This window comes from Sphaeramia orbicularis, chromosome 2 (genome assembly GCF_902148855.1).
Source record: "Sphaeramia orbicularis chromosome 2, fSphaOr1.1, whole genome shotgun sequence".
Taxonomy (NCBI): Eukaryota; Metazoa; Chordata; class Actinopteri; order Kurtiformes; family Apogonidae; genus Sphaeramia; species Sphaeramia orbicularis.
In genome coordinates this window covers 19,900,447-19,925,212 of record NC_043958.1, presented here as the reverse complement: position 1 = coordinate 19,925,212, position 24,766 = coordinate 19,900,447, and positions in this window count along the sequence as shown.

The following is a 24,766-nucleotide window of genomic DNA, read 5'->3' as shown; positions in this document are numbered from 1 at the left end:
TATATATATATATATATATATATATATATATATATATATAAATTCTGGTTAAAAAAAAAAAATGCAACTTTGTGACTCAAGTAAGACACGGTGTTGTGTAAAATGGAAATTATAAACAGAAGACAATGATTTGTAAATCTCATTAATCCATATTTTATCCACAATAGAATATAGAAAACATATTTACATACAGCAACTTTTTGGACGTATTTTATTGCCATCGAATTGAGAATTACCTTATTTTTCCTTTAAAATTGTGTTTTTTTTTCCTTTTCTGTGTGTCATTGGGGAAAAATGTGGTCTTTGCATTGTGTTTTTAGTGTTTTTGAGCATAGATATAAAAGTTAAAAAAAAGAAAAGAAAACAGTCTTTCTGTGCAAAAATTAATTCCTCTCATTAAATACATGCATTTTCTCTCTCTCTCATCAGTTTTTTTTTTATCATTTTGGATGTGTTTTGTTGCCATCAAACTGAGAATTACCCTATTTTTCCTCTAAAATTGTGCTTTTTTTTTTCCTTTTCTGTCTGCTATTGGGAAAAAAAATGTGGGTTTATGAGATTAGCAAATCAGTGTTTTTGGGCATAGGTATAAAATTTAATTAATTAATTAATGTATTATTATTATTATTATTATTATTATTATTATTATTATTATTAATAATTTATTTGTTTATTTATTTTATTATTATTATTATTATTATTATTATTATTATTATTATTATTATTATTATTATTATTATTATTTAAACCATTATTTCTGTGCAAAAGCTACTGAACTTCAGATCTATTTTGATATTAATTTGTCTTTCTTAACTACATGCGTTTTCTCTCATCTGTTTTTTCTGTCATTTATACACTGTTCAATACAATGAGTGCTTGACTCTCATAAACCCATATTTTATCCACAATAGAACATAGAAAACACTTTTACAGACTGTTTAAACAACAGGGGAAGTGATACAACAACTTTTTGGACATATTTTATTGCCATCAAATTGAGAATTACCTTATTTTTCCTCTAAAATTATGCTTTTTTTTCCTTTTCTGTGTACTATTGGGAAAAAAATGTGGGTTTATGAGATTTGCAAATCAGTATTTTTGGGCATAGGTAGAAAATTAAATTAATTAATTCATTATTATTATTATTATTATTATTATTATTATTATTATTATTATTATTATTATTATTATTATTATATTTTTTTTAACTAGTATTTCTGTGCAAAAGCTACTGAACTTCAGAACTATTTTGATATTAATTTGTCTTTCTTAACTACATGCGTTTTCTCTCATCTGTTTTTTCTGTCATTTATACACTGTTCAATACAATGAGTTCTCGACTCTTATAAATCCATATTTTATCCACAATAGAACATAGAAAACACTTTTACAGACTGTTTAAACAACAGGAGAAGTGATAGAGCAACTCTCTGGACTTATTTTATTATCATCAAATTGAGAATTACCTTATTTTTCCTCTAAAATTGTGCTTTTTTTTTTTCCTTTTCTGTGTACTATTGGGGAAAAAAATGTGGGTTTATGAGATTAGCAAATCAGTATTTTTGGGCATAGGTATAAAATTTAATTAATTAATTAATTTATTATTATTATTATTATTATTATTATTATTATTATTATTAATTTGTTTGTTTATTTATTTTATTTTATTATTATTATTATTATTATTATTATTATTATTATTATTATTATTTTATTATTATTATTATTATTATTATTATTATTATTATTATTATTATTATTATTATTTAAACCATTATTTCTGTGCAAAAGCTACTGAACTTCAGATCTATTTTGATACTAATTTGTCTTTCTTAACTACATGCGTTTTCTCTCATCTGTTTTTTCTGTCATTTATACACTGTTCAATACAATGAGTGCTTGACTCTCATAAACCCATATTTTATCCACAATAGAACATAGAAAACACTTTTACAGACTGTTTAAACAACAGGGGAAGTGATACAACAACTTTTTGGACATATTTTATTGCCATCAAATTGAGAATTACCTCATTTTTCCTCCAAAATTGTGCTTTTTTTTTTCTTTTCTCTGTACTATTGGGAAAAAAATGTGGGTTTATGAGATTTGCAAATCATTATTATTGTGTTTTTAGTGTTTTGGAGCATAGCTATAAAAGTAAAAAACAAAGCATTGTTTCTGTGCAAACGCTCCTGCACCTCAGCTCTATATTAACATGAATTCCTCTCATTAAATACATGCATTTTCTTTCTTTTCTATCTGTGTTGCTTGTCATTCGTGATAACACGCTGCTCTGTCCGATGTTATTTTTCCGTCCGTGTACATTGAAATCATCCCTGATGTCAGGAGGGCGAGCTATGGTGCAAAATAATAACTAGTATAACAATCCTCCTTGAATTAATCATAGTCAGCCTGTTTGTTTGAGAATGGAGAGAGTGGAAAATACAGATATCTGTATCTACGTTCAAATATAAGGAGTAAGACTAAAAAAAAAGTCAGCTGCAGATCCAGATACATAATATTTGCATGGCATTACTTCCCAGCGCTGATAGATAGCATGCGTTGATGACATTTAATTCTTGTACTTAGCTAGAGATTCAGTATTTTTTTTTTAATTTTTTTTTTTATCGCCTTTCAGTATGTGTACACGTCGTAGGTACATTTATTATATCCACACAGTCACACAGTGTAGCTGCAAGGATCCGGAAGTCTGAGAATTTCTAGGTAACTTTCGACAGCACCGTCATCATTAAAACACAATATGAGGGACTATTTTTTTTGCCGTACGACGACACTTTATACTGTTTTTCCTTTAATTTGTCATCGGTCTCTATGTGTGTAAATCATGTTGGTATGGAAACAAAGTTTTTCTACAGTTTTGGAGTTTTACAGCTGCAGCTGAAATGCCAACTCCGTCGCTTCAACCTTTACAAAATGTCAACGTCTTACCCGTCATGGATTGCGCCATTTTTTTTTTTTTTTTTTATATTATTATTAATTTCTTGTCACAACACGAGCATAGATTTTTAAGTTGGATTGTCCTTAAGAAATAGTCTGATATTCAATATTTCAACTTCAGTGTGTTATTGGAGGACATGACTTTATTACTTTTGTGAAAAAAAAGAAAGAACAAATTGTAATGGAAAAAATCAAGATCAATGAAGTTACCATATTTGGTTTCTAATCAAAATTTCAACCTGACAGTGTTATTGGAGAACATAATAAGACTAAATCACTTTTGTGAAATTAAAAACAAAACCAAAAAAACCCCAAAACAAAACATTGTAATGTATAAAATCAAGGTCAACCAAGTTACCATATTTGGTTCCTATTCAAAATTTCAACCTTAATGTGTTATTGGAGGACTTAACAAGACTTTATTACTTGTGTGGAAAAAAAAAAAAAAAATGTAATGGAAAAAAATCAAGATCAACAAAGTTACCATATTTGGTTCCTGTTCAACATTTCAACCTTTATGTGTTTTTGGAGGATATAACAAGACTTTATTACTTTTGTGAAATTAAAAAATAAACAAAAACATTGTAATGTAAAACATCAAGTTCGACCAAGTTACCATATTTGGTTCCTGTTCAACATTTCAACCTTTATGTGTTATTGGATGACATAGCAAAACTTTAGGCCTTTTGTGAAATAAATAAATAAATAAATAAATAAATAAATAAATAAATACACGCATACATGCATAAATTAATAAATAAATATTGTAATGTAAAAAAAATCAAGATCAACGAAGGTACCGTATTTGGTTCCTGTTCAACATTTCAACCTTATTGTGTTACTGGAGAACATAATAAGACTTTATCACTTTTGTGAAATTAAAAACAACAACAAAAAAACATTGTAATGTAAAAAATCAAGGTCAACCAAATTACCATATTTGGTTCCTGCTCAACATTCAACCTTTATGTGGTATAGGAGGACATAGCAAAACTTTATGCCTTTTGTGAAACAAACAAACAAACAAACAAACAAATAGTAATGTAAAAAAAAAAATCAAGATCAACGAAGGTACCGTATTTGGTTCCTGTTCAACATTTCAACCTTATTGTGTTATTGGAGAACATAATAAGACTTAATCACTTTTGTGAAATTAAAAACAACAACAACAACAACAAAAACAAAAACATTGTAATGTATAAAATCAAGGTCAACCAAGTTACCATATTTGGTTCCTGTTCAACATTCAACCTTTATGTGGTATTGGATGACACAGCAAAACTTTATGTCTTTTGTGAAACAAACAAACAAACAAACAAACAAATAGTAATGTAAAAAAAATCAAGATCAACGAAGGTACCGTATTTGGTTCCTGTTCAACATTTTAACCTTATTGTGTTATTGGAGAACATAATAAGACTTAATCACTTTTGTGAAATTAAAAACAACAACAAAAAAACATTGTAATGTAAAAAATCAAGGTCAACCAAATTACCGTATTTGGTTCCTGTTCAAAATTCAACCTTTATGTGGTATTGGATGACATAGCAAAACTGTATGCCTTTTGTGAAACAAACAAACAAACAAACAAACAAACAAACAAACAAACAAACAAACAAATAGTAATGTAACAAAAATTAAGATCAACAAAGTTACCAAATTTGGTTTCTATTCCACATTTCAACCTTAGTGTGTAATTGGAGAACATAATAAAACTTTATTATTTTTGTGAAATTAAAAAAAAAAAAAAAAAAAAAAAAACAGAAAAAAACAAACAAAAAAAAACATTGTAATGTAAAACATCAAGGTCAACCAAGTTACCACATTTGGTTCCTATTCAACATTTTAACCTTTATGTGTTATTGGATGACAAAGCAAAACTTTGTGCCTTTTGTGAAATAAATAAATAAAAAATAAAAATTGTAATGTAAAAAAATCAAGATCAACAAAGTTACCATATTCGGTTCCTATTCCACATTTCAAACTTAGTGTGTAATTGGAGAACATAAGACTTTATTACTTCACTGTGTAACAGGAATGAGTGTCTATTTTAGTGTGTGTGGTCCAAAAAAAATTTTTTTTCTTTTTTTTTAAGATTCTCTGGATTAGAACCCTGAATTTGGTTCCATATCTGTCCAAATTACTTCGGTCCATTTCTTTTTTTTTTTTTTAATTTTATAATATAATATATATATTAATATGTTCTTATTTTGCTGGTTCGGCCCACTTCAGTTCTAATTTAGCTGAATGTGGCCTCCGAACTAAAATGACTTCGACAGTCTGTTTGTCCCTAAATCAGTACCAAAACAACCCGCCGTTTATTCGCATTAAGCTCGTAAAGATGAAAACGACCGTCCCGGCTTCAAAGAGACCCTTAATATGAGAACGTGGATCGGCTAACGTTTGTAAGGCGACAGGTTTTGAAGGATTAGACTTCCATTCCTTCCTGTAGGTGACAGGTGAGCTGTGTCGTAGAAACGGCGGACTGATATGAAGACGCTCAACTGTGGCACAATGAAAAAACCATTAAACAAACTTTGACAAAAACCAAATTAAGTCTTCATGCTTACTATGATGGATTACCTAACTGGAGCTGCGGCGATTTCCCGGTCGTTTCAAGTGTGGAATTGAGTGGCGGCGTAGCTTTTTATGAAGAGAAAAAAAAAAAGAAAAAACAAACTCTGATATCTGGGGAAAAAAAAAAAAAAAAAAAAAAAAAAATCCCCGGGGCTGCAAAGCATTGATTGATTTGTTTTCTTAATTACATGTCTTGTGCTTTCGAGTGGCTCCATCCCACAGTCACAGGCTAAGAAATTTGATTTAGAAGAATGAGAAATTCTTGGAATAAAAAAAAAAAAAAAAAAAACTCATGGAAGCCATTATTTCCTCATTAAGTCGCTTTAGTAAACAGATTGCATGAGTCGTAGTAGATAAGTGCTTAAAGAACCACCGTCGAGTGAGGTGAAGTGTCCGAAAAATGATCAGCGTCAGTATGTGGATGGATTTTAAAGGTATTTTCAAGAACCACTCATGGTTGTTTGACCTTTAACCCTTTCATGCATGAATTATAAGAACCTTAACCCTCCGGTATCCCGTCCACCAAGGCCCTTACTAAGCAGCAAGTGTGCCTTTTTGACACACTTGTGGAATAATGTCCCAAAAAAAAAAAAAAAAAAACAGTTTGTTTTTAATTCTTTTACACTTTACTCTTTACAAACTTTATGCCTTTTGTGAAATAAATAAATAAACAAACAAACAAACAAATAAATAAATAAATAAATAAAAACTGTAATGCAAAAAAAAAAAAAAATCTGTTTGTTTTTAATTCTTTTACACTTTACTCTTTACAAACTTTATGCCTTTTGTGAAATAAATAAATAAACAAACAAACAAATAAATAAATAAATAAAAACTGTAATGCAAAAAAAAAAAAAAAATCAGTTTGTTTTTAATTATTTTACACTTTACTCTTTACAAACTTTATGCCTTTTGTGAAATAAATAAATAAATAAATAAATAAATAAATAAATGAATAAATTAATAAATAAAAACTGTAATGCAAAAAAAAAAATCAGTTTGTTTTTAATTCTTTTACACTTTACTCTTTACAAACGTTATGCATTTTCTGAAATAAATAAATAAATAAATAAATAAATAAAAACTGTAATGCAAAAAAAAAAAAAAATCAGTTTGTTTTTAATTCTTTTACACTTTACTCTTTACAAACTTTATGCCTTTTGTGAAATAAATAAATAAATAAATAAATAAATAAATAAAAACTGTAATGCAAAAAAAACAAAAAACAAATCAAGATCAATGAAGTTACCATATTTGGTTCCTATTAAACATTTCAACCTTAGTGTGTAATTGGAGAACATAACAAGACTTTATTGTCTATTTGAGTGTGTGTGTGTGGTCCAAAAACATTTTTTCTTTCATGCATTAATTATAAGAACCTTAACCCTCCGGTATCCCATCCACCAAGGCCCTTACTAAACACCAAGTGTGCCTTTTTGACACACTTGTGGAATAATGTCCCAAAAAAAAAAAAAAAAAAGAAGAAAAACAGTTTGTTTTTAATTCTTTTACACTTTACTCTTTACAAACTTTATGCCTTTTGTGAAATAAATAAATAAACAAACAAACAAATAAATAAATAAATAAAAACTGTAATGCAAAAAAAAAAAAAAAATCAGTTTGTTTTTAATTCTTTTACACTTTACTCTTTACAAACTTTATGCCTTTTGTGAAATAAATAAATAAATAAATAAATAAATAAATAAATAAATAAATAAATAAAAACTGTAATGCAAAAAAAAAAAAATCAGTTTGTTTTTAATTCTTTTACACTTTACTCTTTACAAACTTTATGCCTTTTGTGAAATAAATAAATAAATAAATAAATAAATAAATAAATAAATAAATAAATAAATAAAAACTGTAATGCAAAAAAAAAAAAAAAATCAGTTTGTTTTTAATTCTTTTACACTTTACTCTGTACAAACTTTATGCCTTTTGTGAAATAAATAAATAAATAAATAAATAAATAAATAAATAAATAAATAAATAAATAAAAACTGTAATGCAAAAAAAACAAAAAACAAATCAAGATCAATGAAGTTACCAAATTTGGTTCCTATTAAACATTTCAACCTTAGTGTGTAATTGGAGAACATAACAAGACTTTATTGTCTATTTGAGTGTGTGTGTGTGGTCCAAAAACATTTTTTCTTTCATGCATTAATTATAAGAACCTTAACCCTCCGGTATCCCGTCCACCAAGGCCCTTACTAAACACCAAGTGTGCCTTTTTGACACACTTGTGGAATAATGTCAAAAAAAAACAAACCAAAAAAAAAAAAAAAAATCAGTTTGTTTTTAATTCTTTTACACTTTTTTCTGTTTCATCAACTTGAGCCGTCAATACCAAATACTCAATAACTGTCATATATTTTTAACCCTTTAAATACCTTTTTTTTTAATGTAAACAAACCATTTTTTTGGATGCAAAAAACACTTTTTTTTTTTTTTTAATATACTACATAAAAAGTGGATCACATATTATTTGATTTTTTTCATCCTGGCATATGTCAATAATTAACTCCAACACTGGTTAATTTGCATTATTATTTCTGGCGCTAGGTCAAATGTTCAAAAATACTAGCATCTGTCACCAAGTGTGCGTAAAATGCACACCTATAAATCAAACTATTAAATGTAATATATTGATTTATTTTTCTGCTGTAATTTGATTTTATTTTTGTAAATCAAGGTCAGCCCTAATCATACATATCAAATAATCATTCATTTTACATTTTTTTAACCCTTTAAATGATCTTTTTTGATCATGATGTCACTACATTTTTTGATGCAAAAAATACAAAATATGATTTTTTTTTTCAAAATACTACATAAAAAGTGGATCACATATTATTTGATTTTTTCATCCTGGCATATGTCAACAATTAACTCCAACATCGGTTAATTTGTATTATTATTTTTAGCGCTAGGTCAAATGTTCAAAAATACTAACATCTGTCACCAAGTGTGTGTAAAATGCACACTTATAAATCAAACTATTAAATATTGTATATTGATTTATTTTTCTGCTGGAATTTGATTTTATTTTTTGTAAATCAAGGTCAGCCCTAATCATACATATCAAATGATTATTCATTTTACATTTTTTTAACCCTTTAAACCATGTTTTTTGATCATGATGTCACTACGTTTTTTGATGCAAAAAATACAAAATATAATTTTTTTTCAATATACTACATAAAAATTGGTTCACATATTATTTGATTTTTGCAACCTGGCATATGTCAACAATTAACAGCAACATTAACACCGCTAATAAATTAATTTAGACCCTCAGCTGTCAAATGAAGCGCAGATATCAGTAAAAGCAGGATTTATACCTTAATGTTCCGGATCAAAAACAATGGTTCTAATGGAAGAAATAGTGCGTTTTAGGCACACTTGGGAGACAGATGCTAGTCTTGTAATTTTCTTTTGTTTACAATGTGCACATTTTAGTTGGTGGCCAGAATTTTAAAGATCATGCACAAATGAACAACTTTTGAATTCTAACCTTATTTAAATTGTGAAAAATAATTTGAAGTTTTTTTTAAAACGAAGTGCAAAGTTTGCCTAAAAGGCGCACTCGGATACCGGAGGGTAAAACACAAAGAAACAGAAACAAATTTAAGTAAGTTTACTGAAAATTTTCTTCCTCTCCAGTGTTTTTTTTTTTTTTTTTTTTTTTTTTTTTACTGTGATAGACGTGCATTTGTGGCACACTGCCCCCTGCAGTTTGGGAATAGACGTCGTGTTGAGCCGCATTATGGAATAAATTCCCATTATGTAATAAAAGTTCAAAATGTAATACGAATGTCACGTCCTCTTGTAATAAAGTCGCATTATGTAATAAACTGACGCATTTTGTAATAAACTATGGCAACACATTATATAGTACATTTTTTTGCATTATGTAGTAAGTTATTACAATTTTAGAAATTTATTACAAAATGCACTTGACACATTTTTATTAAAAATAAAAAAAAACAACAACAAAAAAAAACATGGTTCATTATGTAATAACAATCCAAATTAATATAATTTCAGAGCAATTTAGAAGAAATTAGTAACAGGAGTTACAGGTAATGGAATCCGAACTTTAACCGCACAGTTTAAAGATGAAAATAAAAATGTGTCAAGTGCATTTTGTAATACATTTCTTAGACATTTTTTTTGCTAAAATTAATTTGTTTTTGGTTATGTAATAGTTTGCTAAACTATGTTGCAAATAAACATTCATTTTAAATGACATTTAGTCTATATAATGTATATTATTATGGACGGAGGCAGAAAAGCCAGGTGTGTTGAGCCGCATTATATAATAAATTCCCATTATGTAATAAAAGTTCCAAATGTAATAAGAATGTCACATCATCTCGTAAAAAAGCCGCGTTATGTAATAAACTGACGCATTTTGTAATAAACTACGTCAGCGCATTATATAGTATATTTTTTCACATTATGTAGTAAGTTATTACAATTTGAGAAATTTATTACGAAATGCACTTGACACATTTTTTATTAAAAAAAAAAAAAAAAAGTAATAACATGGTTCATTATGTAATAACATTCCAAATTAATATACTTTCAGAGCAATTTAGAAGAAATTAGTCGCAGGAGCTACAGGTAATGGAATCTGAACTTTAACCACACAAATTAAAGATGAAAATAAAAACGTGTCAAATGTATTTTGTTATAAATTTCTCAAATTGTAATAACTTACTGCATAAGGCGAAAAAATTTACAACAAAATGCATTGAGGTAGTTTATTACAAAATGCGTCGGTTTATCACATAATGCGGCTTTATTACAAGATGACGTGACATTCTTATTACATTTTGAACTTTTATTACACAATGGGAATTTATTACATAATGCGGCTGAACACGTCCGGAGTATAAAATAATTATTATCATCTATTAGCATAAACTAGCCTTTAGCATGGCCAGGCAGGTTGAAGCGTGGTCACATGATCAGGTCATTCAAAATATTCGCTTTCAGATATTATATCCTGCATTTTATTTAAAGTTGAGTTTTATTAGACAAAATGTGTGATGTTTTAATTATAATGACATATATATTGAATCATTAAAATCTTTTTTTTTTTTTTTTTTTTTTTTTAATAGTTATTTTTATTTTATCAATTACTAGAAATTTCAGGCGACCCCACATGGGGCTTTAACCCCAAAGTTGAAAAAAAACAAAAAAAACACTGGATTAACAGGTATTAAACATTTTATATCAGTGAATGATTGTGGATGTTTGGGTCTTTATGGGTTAAATGAAAAGAGAAAAAAAAAAAAAAAAAAAAAGCGAAAATACTACAAGTAGTGAAGGTCACACTTAAATTGTGGGAAATGTGTTTTGACTGCAGTGTCATATCTGGCTGAAACTGTTATACTCTCTTGATAATTCCTCTGTCATTGAATCCCCCTCTCATGCTCTTTTAACTCCAGCTTGAAGCTCTTCGTTTAATGACCGGACATCACAGACAACTTCCAGACCCTTTTGGATTCGGAGGTTGGAGGATCTTTTTGTGCTTTGAGCTCAGTGTACCTTCCTCCCCATATACCTAAACTCATCTCTTTGGTGTAAATGTGTGTCAGTGTATTTAGATTAGACTGCTCTGAGAAACCCACCTGATATCAGAGTTAAAGAAGACGAATGAGTCAAATATTTCACACTCATACGCTATATGGACAAAAGTATTGGGACATGCAGGTGTTTCTTTTCTAACAGGGGTCTGGGATACGAAACAATAACAAATATTATAATATAGTTTTATATTGTGATAAATATCATTTATATTTTTATACGTCAAATCAGTATGAACAGGATATCTTATGAGCTATAGCCATAATGCGTCCCAATATTTTTGTCCATATGGTTTATATATATCAATATGTCCTTTTTAAGTTTAATGGGAGAGGTGAAGAAAGTAGATGGTTAGTTGTGGTAGAATTTTTTTTTTTTTTTTTTTTTTTTACAAGAAATTTAGCATTTTTCCATTTTCATTTCATTCAAATTTCATTGAGGTATCAATTATATTAAAGAAAATTATTGTTAGCCTCCTAGCATAATTGCCTAAGTCATACACTATATGGAAAAAAGTATTGGGACACGTTGAATTCAGGAGTTTATTTCCAAACAGGGTTCTGGGATAAAAAAAACAAAAAAAACAATGACAAATGTCATATTGATTATTATTACTGATGTTTTTATTTCAAATGGACATGTGTCCCAATATTTTTGTCTATACATTTCATAAACATCAATATTTCCTTTTTAAGTTTAGTGGGAGATTTGAAGAAAGTAGATGGTTAGTTGTGGTAGAACATTATTTACAGAGCACATATTTGTTAAAGAAGAAATTTATCTTTTTTTTTTTTTAATTGACTTTAATTAAAATTTTATTGAAGTATCAATTTTATTAAAGAAAATTATTGTTAGCCTCGTAGCATAATTCCCACTATTCCTAAACTCATCTCTTTGGTGTAAATGTGTGTCAGTGTATTTAGATTAGACTGCTCTGAGAAACCCACCTGATATCAGAGTTAAAGAAGACGAATGAGTCAAATATTTCACACTCATACGCTATATGGACAAAAGTATTGGGACATGCAGGTGTTTCTTTTCTAACAGGGGTCTGGGATACGAAACAATAACAAATATTATAATATAGTTTTATATTGTGATAAATATCATTTATATTTTTATACGTCAAATCAGTATGAACAGGATATCTTATGAGCTATAGCCATAATGCGTCCCAATATTTTTGTCCATATGGTTTATATATATCAATATGTCCTTTTTAAGTTTAATGGGAGAGGTGAAGAAAGTAGATGGTTAGTTGTGGTAGAATTTTTTTTTTTTTTTTTTTTTTTTTACAAGAAATTTAGCATTTTTCCATTTTCATTTCATTCAAATTTCATTGAGGTATCAATTATATTAAAGAAAATTATTGTTAGCCTCCTAGCATAATTGCCTAAGTCATACACTATATGGAAAAAAGTATTGGGACACGTTGAATTCAGGAGTTTATTTCCAAACAGGGTTCTGGGATAAAAAAAAAACAAAAAAAAACAATGACAAATGTCATATTGATTATTATTACTGATGTTTTTATTTCAAATGGACATGTGTCCCAATATTTTTGTCTATACATTTCATAAACATCAATATTTCCTTTTTAAGTTTAATGGGAGATGTGAAGAAAGTAGATGGTTAGTTGTGGTAGAACATTATTTACAGAGCACATATTTGTTAAAGAAGAAATTTATCTTTTTTTTTTTTAATTGACTTTAATTAAAATTTTATTGAAGTATCAATTTTATTAAAGAAAATTATTGTTAGCCTCGTAGCATAATTCCCACTATTCCTAAACTCATCTCTTTGGTGTAAATGTGTGTCAGTGTATTTAGATTAGACTGCTCTGAGAAACCCACCTGATATCAGAGTTAAAGAAGACGAATGAGTCAAATATTTCACACTCATACGCTATATGGACAAAAGTATTGGGACATGCAGGTGTTTCTTTTCTAACAGGGGTCTGGGATACGAAACAATAACAAATATTATAATATAGTTTTATATTGTGATAAATATCATTTATATTTTTATACGTCAAATCAGTATGAACAGGATATCTTATGAGCTATAGCCATAATGCGTCCCAATATTTTTGTCCATATGGTTTATATATATCAATATGTCCTTTTTAAGTTTAATGGGAGAGGTGAAGAAAGTAGATGGTTAGTTGTGGTAGAATTTTTTTTTTTTTTTATAAGAAATTTAGCATTTTTCAATTTTCATTTCATTCAAATTTCATTGAGGTATCAATTATATTAAAGAAAATTATTGTTAGCCTCCTAGCATAATTGCCTAAGTCATACACTATATGGAAAAAAGTATTGGGACACGTTGAATTCAGGAGTTTATTTCCAAACAGGGTTCTGGGATAAAAAAAACAAAAAAAACAATGACAAATGTCATATTGATTATTATTACTGATGTTTTTATTTCAAATGGACATGTGTCCCAATATTTTTGTCTATACATTTCATAAACATCAATATTTCCTTTTTAAGTTTAGTGGGAGATTTGAAGAAAGTAGATGGTTAGTTGTGGTAGAACATTATTTACAGAGCACATATTTGTTAAAGAAGAAATTTATCTTTTTTTTTTTTTAATTGACTTTAATTAAAATTTTATTGAAGTATCAATTTTATTAAAGAAAATTATTGTTAGCCTCGTAGCATAATTCCCACTATTCCTAAACTCATCTCTTTGGTGTAAATGTGTGTCAGTGTATTTAGATTAGACTGCTCTGAGAAACCCACCTGATATCAGAGTTAAAGAAGACGAATGAGTCAAATATTTCACACTCATACGCTATATGGACAAAAGTATTGGGACATGCAGGTGTTTCTTTTCTAACAGGGGTCTGGGATACGAAACAATAACAAATATTATAATATAGTTTTATATTGTGATAAATATCATTTATATTTTTATACGTCAAATCAGTATGAACAGGATATCTTATGAGCTATAGCCATAATGCGTCCCAATATTTTTGTCCATATGGTTTATATATATCAATATGTCCTTTTTAAGTTTAATGGGAGATGTGAAGAAAGTAGATGGTTAGTTGTGGTAGAAAATTATTATTTTACAATCAGCACTTTTTTTTTTTTTACAAGAAATTTATCATTTTTCAATTTTCGTTTCATTCAAATTTCATTAAAGTAGAAAATTATTGTTAGCCTCCTAGCATAATTGCCTAAGTCATACACTATATGGAAAAAAAAAGTATTGGGACACGATGAATTCAGGTGTTTCTTTCCAAACAGGGGTCTGGGATAAAAAAAAAAACACAATGACAAATGTCATATTGATTATTATTGTTGATGTTTTTATTTCAAATGGACATGTGTCCCAATATTTTTTTGTCTATATATTTTATAAACATCAATTTTTCCTTTTTAAGTTTAGTGGGAGATGTGAAGAAAGTAGATGGTTAGTTGCGGTAGAAAAGTATTATTTTACAGTAAGCACAAATTTTTTTACAAGAACTTTATCATTTTTCAATTTTCATTTCGTTCAAATTTCATTAAAGTAGAAAATTATTATTAGCCTCCTAACATAATTGCCTAAGTCATACACTATATGGAAAAAAAGTATTGGGACACGTTGAATTCAGGTGTTTCTTTTCATAAAGGGGTCTGGGATAGAAAACAATAATGACAAATGTCATATTGATTATTATTAATAATGTTTTTATTTCAAATTGACATGTGTCCCAGTATTTTTGTCTACATAGTTTATAAACAATAATATTTCCTTTTTAAGTTTAATGGGAGATGTGAAGAAAGTAGATGGATAACATAAAAGAAACACCTGAATTCAGTACGTCCCAATACTTTTGTCCAATAGTGTATGACTTAGGCAATTATGCTATGAGGCTAACGATACCTTTTCTTTAATTTAATTGATACTTTAATGAAATTTGAATGAAATGAAAATTGAAAAAAGATCAATTTCTTCTGTAAATAATAATCTTCTACCACAACTAACCATCTACTTTCTTCACTTCTCACTCAAGTAAGAAAAAAAATTCCCTTAAAAAATGGAAATATTGATGATTATCAACTACATGGACAAAAATATTGAGACACATCATGTTGATCTGAGATAAATTAAAAAAATATAAAAAAAATAAAATAATAATAATAATCAGTATGATATTTTAGTTTTCTATCCCAGACCCCTGTTAGAAAAGAAACACCTGAATTCAGCTTTTTGTCCATTTGTATATGAAATAGGCTAATATTTACGTGTTACACCCCGGCCTAGGGGTTCACCAGGGCGAACATAATAGGCTCAACTTTTGTCCCCTCCCAGCTCCCAAGCACACACGTCAGTCAAAAACTAAGATTCACAATATTTATTATCAGTATTTTTGTTTTAACAACTAAGGAAGGGTTAGGGGAGGGAGCGGCTAAAACAACAAACAAAATATCTTCTTTTATAATTTACTACCTTACCTAACCAAAATAAATGCAGGAAATAAAATACAGAAAACTTACCTAACTATCTAACCAAAAACAGGAGAAAATGGGAAAACAAAAGAGCCGACCTCCCCTACCAGAAAAAGGTTCGATTTAACAAAAACTATTTACAAATACAAACAATCTGAGTTTTCCACGAGCACGAAGACTGACGGTCACACACACGAACACAGGGTTGGGAGCTGACAGGAGGCAAGAGCGAGCAAGGATGGGAGCTCCAGGGCCATCTTTAAAGGGCCGGGCAATCATGCTCCACCAATCAGAAACCTGCAACAAACGGAAACAAAAAGGGCACAGCACACCTACAGGACAGGGGAGAACACACACACTAAACAGAAAACACATACATATACATATAAATAGATAAATTATGACCCAGGGTCATAACACCCCCCCACCTAAGTTTAAACATTTCCGCCCCTCAGGAAATGTTTAAAACCTAAGATGCAGCACGAGACAAAGTATCAGCTACAATGTTATCGACCCCTTTACAATGCTGAATATCAAGGCTGAAGTCCTGCAACAACAGTGACCAGCGCATGAGGCGCTGGTTGTGATTGCGCATCCTGGAGAGGAACACTAAAGGGTTGTGATCAGTGAAAACCTTAACAGGAGACACACTGGACCCGACATATACCTCAAAGTGTTGGAGAGCCCACAACAAGGCTAAGGCTTCCTTCTCAATGGTGCTGTAATGCACTTGGTGTTTGTTAAACTTTCGGGAGAAATAGCACACTGGATGGTCAACACTAAGTTCAGTCTCCTGTAGTAACACTGCTCCGGCACCAAAAGCACTGGCATCCACCTCCAGTTTGAAGGGCCGTGAAAAATCTGGCGCAGCCAGAACAGGAGCGCTACAGAGAAGCGCCTTCGCAGACTCAAAGGCGTCCTGGCACACAGAAGACCACACGAAAGGATGAGAGGGACTAACTAAACTAGTCAAAGGAGCAACCACACTTGAAAAATTTTTACAAAACCCTCTATAATATCCACACATGCCCAGAAACCTGCGGAGCTGTCGCCTGGTTTCTGGCACAGGGAAATCTAAGATTGCCTGAATTTTCGCCGCCAGAGGGCGCACTTGTCCCTGCCCCACCTGCTTTCCCAGATAAGTGACAACAGCTTTACCAAATTCACATTTTGCCAAGTTTAAAGTTAGATTAGCCCCTTCTAACCTAAGGAAAACTTCTCTCAGAGTGCACATGTGTTCAGACCAGGTGGACGAATAAATCACAATGTCATCTAAATATGCTTCACAGTTTTTTACTCCAGAAAGGACTCTGTTCATCAGTCGTTGGAATGTAGCAGGTGCGTTCCTTAACCCAAAAGGCATCACGGTGTACTGGAGAAACTGATCAGGTGTAACAAAAGCAGAAATCTCTGATGCACGGGGAGTAAGGGGTACCTGCCAATATCCCTTTAAGAGGTCCAACTTAGTGACGTACATAGCTGAACCCACTCGGTCAACACAGTCATCAATACGTGGGAGGGGAAATGAATCTGGTTTGGTGATAGCATTAACTTTACGATAGTCATTACAGAATCGTGGGGTCTGATCAGGCTTAGGCACAAGGAGAGATGGAGAACTCCATGGACTGGAACTGGGAACGGCGAAACCATGATCCAGGAGGTACTGCACCTCACTGTTAATCACGGCCCGCTTAGTCGGGTTTACACGATACGCGTGTTGTTTAATGGGCTTGTGGTCACCAACATCAATATCATGCTGGATTACTGTAGTCTGAGTGGGTTTATCCCCAAACAGACACAGATGTTTACGAATAAGCCTGCAGACATCTGATCTGTTACCTTTAGGCAGATAGGACAGGTGCTCCTCTAAGTTCCCCAGTATTTTGGAGTTTTCCAAACGGGCACACGGAACAGAGACACGCTGTCCATTTAAACTGTCCTCCTCAGGACTGTAAGCCGAGGTGGACACACGCACAGCAGGGGCGACGCAGGACACCGGGGCTGCGGCTGTCCTCTCTGCGCCATCTGCAAGGACATAAGACTTTAACATATTCACATGGCAAACACGCGACTTTTTCCTTCTATCTGGTGTTTTAATTACATAATCGGTGTCACTCACTTTCCGCTCCACCTTATAAGGACCAGCAAACCTTGCGTGGAGACTAGAACCCACAACAGGTAACAACACAAGCACCAGATCACCTGGCTGAAACTGACGGTTCCGCGCACACTTATCATAATTCTGCTTCATTTTAGACTGGGCAGCAGAAAGAGACTGACGGGCCGTCTCACAAGCAGTATGTAACCGCTCTCTAAACGAACTGACATAGTCCAACACATTGTGCACGGGGGTCGGCTTATCCGCCAGCCACTTCTCCTGCAGCAGCCGCAGCGGTCCGCGCACAGTGTGCCCGAAAACCAGCTCTGCAGGACTAAACCCGAGAGACTCCTGAGTGGTCTCACGAACAGCGAACATTAACAGGGGCAGACCTTCATCCCACTCCCTGTTAGTCTCAACACAAAACTTACGAAGCATAGACTTAAGGGTTTGATGAAATCTTTCCAGTGCGCCCTGGCTCTCAGGATGGTACGCACTGGAGAATCGATGCTTAATGGCCAATTGTTCCATCACCTGGGAAAACACATTTGATGTAAAGTTAGATCCCTGGTCAGTTTGAATACGCTTAGGTAAACCGAAAATAGAAAAAAACTTAACCAAGGCTTTTACCACAGCTTTCGCCCTTAGTGCGCGCAGCGGAACCGCCTCTGGGAACCGGGTTGCGGCACACATTATGGTGAGCAGATATTGATTGCCAGATTTCGTTTTTGGCAATGGGCCAACACAGTCAACAATGACATGTTCAAATGGTTCACCAATAACTGGGATAGGATGTAACGGAGCTGGGGGAATGACCTGATTAGGCTTCCCACACACTTGACACACATGACATGAACGACAGAATTTGGTGACGTCAGACTTTAAACCTGGCCAGAAAAAATATCGGAGCACCCGATCATAAGTTTTCTTAATTCCCAAGTGACCAGAAAGGTGATGATCATGAGCTAAACTTAACACTTGGAAACGGAATTGTTTTGGCACAACAACTTGTAAGATGGCATCACATTCTGCTCCAGACACAGGAAACCATTTACGCATTAACACTCCATCTTCAACCAGGTATGTTACAGAATGCATAGACGATTTAACCGGATCACTTAGAGTAGCAGATAAACAGCTGGTTAAGGTTTCATCCACTTGCTGGGCCTCTATAAGCTGCTTTTTAGACACATCTAAATGTAAGTCATCCAACTCTGGTTTTACATCGATACAAATAGTTTTATTCAACTCAGAAGGAGGGCTGTTCGATTCGCACGGCGCGCACAAAAAGGAGTCGGACAGATCCGGCAGATCACCCAGCCGGCGAGCCTGGGCACGCGTTACGGCGCACACCGGAAAAACGGTTGGATCACCGACGGCAGTGGAATTACCCTCGTCAGCAACGGGGCAGTCGGTTACTTCGGGTACGGCAGGAAAAACTTTTTGACCGGCCAAATCATTCCCGAGGATCAGATCAACCCCTGCCACGGGCAGCTGATCACGGACGCCAACGCGCACGGTGCCAGAGACCAGCGGACAGGAGAGTACAGCAGAGTGCAGCGGCATGCGTAAAACACTCAGTTTTATTCCCCACACCAACAAATCAGAACCACAGTAGGATTTATCTGAGAACGGCACCACGCCGCGGCGGACCACAGAATACTTCGCACCGGTATCTCTTAAAATGGTGATGGGAACCTGGTCCCCCTCACCCAACGACAAAAAACCATGTGAAATAAAAGGGCGAAACTCCTCATCCACATCAGGCTTTTCACATTTTACCGGTTCTGAAGGAGACGCAGATTTGCACTGTATTAAACCTACAGCCGAGGGATTTTTGGTTTTCGTTTGCTCTTTTTTCTTTAAAACCGGGCAAACCGCAATTAGGTGGCCTGGCTGCCGACAGTAAAAACACTCCCGGCTCTCACCACCTTCAGACACAAACGCACGCCGGGCGTTCTTAGGAGAACGCACCCGTTCACCATCAGAAGCCTCACGGCGCACCGGAGTCATAAAGACACTTTTATGGGTCAAAGCAAACTCATCTGCGAGAACAGCAGCTTCAGAAAGTGACCCAACCTTCTGCTCATTCAGATACACAACTATGCGCTCCGGCAAACGCTGTTTAAATTCCTCTAAAAGGACGAGTTCTCGCAGCTGCGCAAAATCATGTACTTTACTGGAGTGACACCATTTGTCAAACAAAACACCTTTTTCCCGCGCAAACTCCACATATGTCTGGTCAGGGGTTTTTACACACTTTCTAAATTTTTGCCGGTAAGCCTCCGGCACCAACTCATAAGCACGAAGAACAGTGGCTTTAACAACCTCATAATCCAAACTCTGTTCAACCGTTAGTGAGGAACACACCTCCTGTGCTTTACCGGTCAACTTACACTGGAGCAGCAGAGACCAAACATCCTTTGGCCAGTTCAGGGTGCCTGCTATGCGCTCAAAAGCACTGAAATAACAATCCACCTCCGCCTCTCTGAACGGAGGCACCAGTGCTATGTGCCGGCTCACATCGAAGCTGTCACGGGGAGAGTGTGGGGCTGTGTGTTGGACAGGTGAGTGGGGAGTAACAGGCTGACGTTCCAGCTCCAGGGCTTTCACCCTCAGGAGCATGGCCTCCACCTCCAGCTCTTTGTGTCTTACCTCCACCTCCTTTATGCGCAGAGTCAGTCGGAGTTCTTCCGCCGACATCCTCTGCACAACCGGAGGCTCCACTAATGCGGTGGGTGACGACGGCTGAGGCTGACGGAGCTCCTCCTCCACGTCACCAGCTCCTGCTGTTAACACACCCCTCTCCCCAAGCTTCTCAATGAGGAGCTGCCTCAGCTCCTCCTTCCTAACATTAGTAGGAAGCGGCACACCAAAACGAGTGGAAATGAGCATTAAATCCACCTTCCTACAAGCGTCTAACCGCTCCAGTGTAGGACACGCAGCAAACGCTTCCAAATCAAAATCCATTACACCCAGAAAAACCACAGACCAGAAATATGTACAAAAATACTCACCAAAACTTACCCGGAAAAATCACACACTCACAAAAACACGCGGGAAAAATCGGACGAGCCCCCAAATTATGTTACGCCCCGGCCTAGGGGTTCACCAGGGCGAACATAATAGGCTCAACTTTTGTCCCCTCCCAGCTCCCAAGCACACACGTCAGTCAAAAACTAAGATTCACAATATTTATTATCAGTATTTTTGTTTTAACAACTAAGGAAGGGTTAGGGGAGGGAGCGGCTAAAACAACAAACAAAATATCTTCTTTTATAATTTACTACCTTACCTAACCAAAATAAATGCAGGAAATAAAATACAGAAAACTTACCTAACTATCTAACCAAAAACAGGAGAAAATGGGAAAACAAAAGAGCCGACCTCCCCTACCAGAAAAAGGTTCGATTTAACAAAAACTATTTACAAATACAAACAATCTGAGTTTTCCACGAGCACGAAGACTGACGGTCACACACACGAACACAGGGTTGGGAGCTGACAGGAGGCAAGAGCGAGCAAGGATGGGAGCTCCAGGGCCATCTTTAAAGGGCCGGGCAATCATGCTCCACCAATCAGAAACCTGCAACAAACGGAAACAAAAAGGGCACAGCACACCTACAGGACAGGGGAGAACACACACACTAAACAGAAAACACATACATATACATATAAATAGATAAATTATGACCCAGGGTCATAACATACGCTATAAGGCTAACGAAGCTAATGATAATAATGCTCTGATATGACTTTTTCCTCCAACTCTTTATAACTTTCAGTGCATGTTTGCGATCCTCCCTCCAGTTTTTTTTTTTTTTTTTTTTTTTTCCCCCCTGTTGCTTTCACGCACGTATACTCTATAAGGATGTGTCTTTGCACTCAAACGCAATATAGTTTTGAGTTCCCTGCGGGGAAAGTTGTTGTGACGTTGGAATAGCAGGGCAGCTTGTCCCTGAGGGAAGTAATGGCCTGCCCTGGAAAGTCATACAAAAGAACTTCACACAAGTACACATACCCCGGCAAGAGGGAGGAGGGTTTAAAAATTAATTACATCCCGTCTTATCTTTGTATATACATATTCAGCTACAGAGATGATATCAGTATTATGATGAAAAATGGAAAATACACAGTAGAAAAACCTCCAAGTGTAGGGCGAATCAAGGATAAATAAAAGAAAACACTGTGGAAATTAGAAATCGTTGAATGTTTTTTTTCCCGCAGATTAATCGTCGAACATCCACTTAGAATATTCCAAATGCTACCGCAAGTCAACCGGGACTTAAACAACTCCCCGAACGCCACATACGAGCTATTCTATTGACTTTCATGTTGGACATTAATTATTTAGATTTGTGGAACTTGCGAGATCGTCGAAGCCGACACAAGCACAAGCACAAAGAGGTTCCGCCGCTACATCGGCGCTACAACTCCGCCTCCCCTACCTGAGCTAGCGAAAGATTACCGAAGAAGACACCGTCCTAAAATATTTAATGTATTCCCCCTTTTGTTCCCTACGTCGGAGTTATAGGAGAGGACAAGGAGCGTCGGGATGGCCCTTCCTAGGAAGTCGTGACTAAAGCGGAGGAAGACAAATGTTCCCTCCCCACCTCCGTAACCCGCTGTTCAGCCCCGAAAGGTACACAGTGTGAATAAGTCTTAAAAATGGATTATACACAGTGGACCTGGGAGCGGTTAAAGTTGGAGTGGAAAAACAAAATTATGTACTGTCTTTGATCTGAGGCACATTTAGCAGGCAAAACGGATGTGTCGCCCAAAATGTATTTTTACATTACAGTTGGTTGCTGCTCGCTTGCATGATCAAGCAACCACATCAAAGGGAATACAGAGGGCTACTGAAATCCTTTTTTTTTTTTTCTGTTGGTTGCTATTTTATGGTCCGGAGCGGTAACATTGCAACGTATCCTAATTTTAACTCATAAACTCTTCAAATTAACCCCTTCTGCCCATATGAAACAAAAATATATGGCAATATACTGAAAAATATAATGCATTATATTAAAAAAATACATTTCCATATATGGGAAAGTCGTGCATATATTTTCCAATATACTGCAATATATGCTTTAATCATATATTGATACATATAAAACATATATTGCAATGAAGACAAAAACTGCCCTATATTTTTTACATATAGTTTTATTGAAACTCAAATTCTTTCCACTGACACAAGTTTACATAAAGCAGATATTTATCAACACTTACATTACTTGGTATGCATAATAACATTATTCATGAAAATATGCATCGTGATATACATGAAAAAAGTGCTAACTGAAAAAAAAAAAAAAAAAAAAGCTCAATAAGATGCCTTCTTAGTCATTTTGGCAACATAGGATGAAAAAGATGTACATATATATGCATGTATATATTTTGAAGTGGATTACTAAATATATAACTACATATATTTAGTAACACACTAGACAATATATGTATGTATATATGCATACATACATTATGAAGTGTATTACTAAATATATAATGACATATTTACATACATAAGTAAATATATTGTCATATATGTTTCAATATATGGAAAGCGGCAATTCCTTATGTATTTTTCAATATATTGTAATATAATACAAAATATATTGACACAATATATTATTCAGTATATTTTAAATATGAATATATATATTATACAGTAATATATTTTTCAGTCAGTAATATATTGACAGTCAATATATAGAAAAATATATTTTCTTTGCATAAGGGTGTAGATACCAAACTGGAAGAAAAACTCCTTTATTACCATGGCATGATCGTATCTAGTAGACCTAACCTCAACCTCTTCTGTGACGAAAAACAAACAAACAAACAAACAAACCCGAAGACATTACGGCCTGATCACAATCAAGGGTACCAGAAAGGATGCAGATATAGATTAAAAAAAAAATAATGTTCTATCCAAAAATCAGACAGCCCATTTTATTTGTCTGATATTTCACTTTTAACCCTTTCATGCATGAATTACGTGAACCTTAGCAAAGATTTTGTTTTTTTTTCTTGACTGTTTTTATTCCTCCTTACACATGAAAAACAAACAATGCGATCTTTTTTTTTTTTTTTTTTTTTTTCATGGAGTTACAAAAAATGTCCATGCATTTACTTTTTGAAGTAAAGAAATGTGTGTTTAAAACCCGATATCAGAAAGTATGAAAGAGGATTAGGGCCACTGGAAAAAAATACAATAAACTAAGGTCCAATATGTATTTCTTCTTCTTCTTCTTCTTCTTCTTATTATTATTATTATGAGAAAAAAAAGAGTCAGAATTCTGAGATTAAAGCCAGAATTTGGAGAAAAAAGCCAGAATTCTGAGAAAAAAGTTAGAATTCTGAGATTATCGTCAGAATTCTGAGTTTGAATTCAGAATTCTGAGGGGAAAAAAGCAGAATTCTGAGTTTAAAGTCAGAATTCTGAGAAAAAAGACAGAATTCGGAGAAAATTTAGAATTCTGAGATTATCGTCAAAATTCTGAGTTTAAGGTCAGAATTCTGAGTAAGAAATCAGAATTCTGAGTTTAAAGTCAGAATTCTTTCAGAATTCTGCAGAAAGTATCTTTTTGCAATACCGATTAATAACTGATACAAATATACTTGTACACCTTGATTGCGATCAGGCCGATCGGTTTCGTGTTTTTTTTTTTTTTTTTTCTGACTTGTTCCCTTTGCGCTTATCGCCTCTTCATTCTTTCCCTCTATTCTGATAAGTGGAGCGGCAAATAGATCCCACGGAAACGATGATGTAATCGAGTTACAAAACATTATGTACGATAATTTTGCTCTCTTATAACAGTAAAATTTTACGCATGTTTTCACGCTCATTGGGTCGCCATTTTATCTGTTTTTATCCGATTTTCTTCAAATTTGGAGGATTGCACGACCTAGTAATAAGATAGCCAAAGAAACATTTTGGGAATGGTTTTGGGGGTATCTTTTTGCAATACCGATTAACAACTGATACAAATATACTTGTACACCTTGATTGCGATCAGACCGATTGGTTTCGTGTTTTTTTGGGTTTTTTTTTTACTTGTTCCCTTCGCGCTTATCGCCTCTT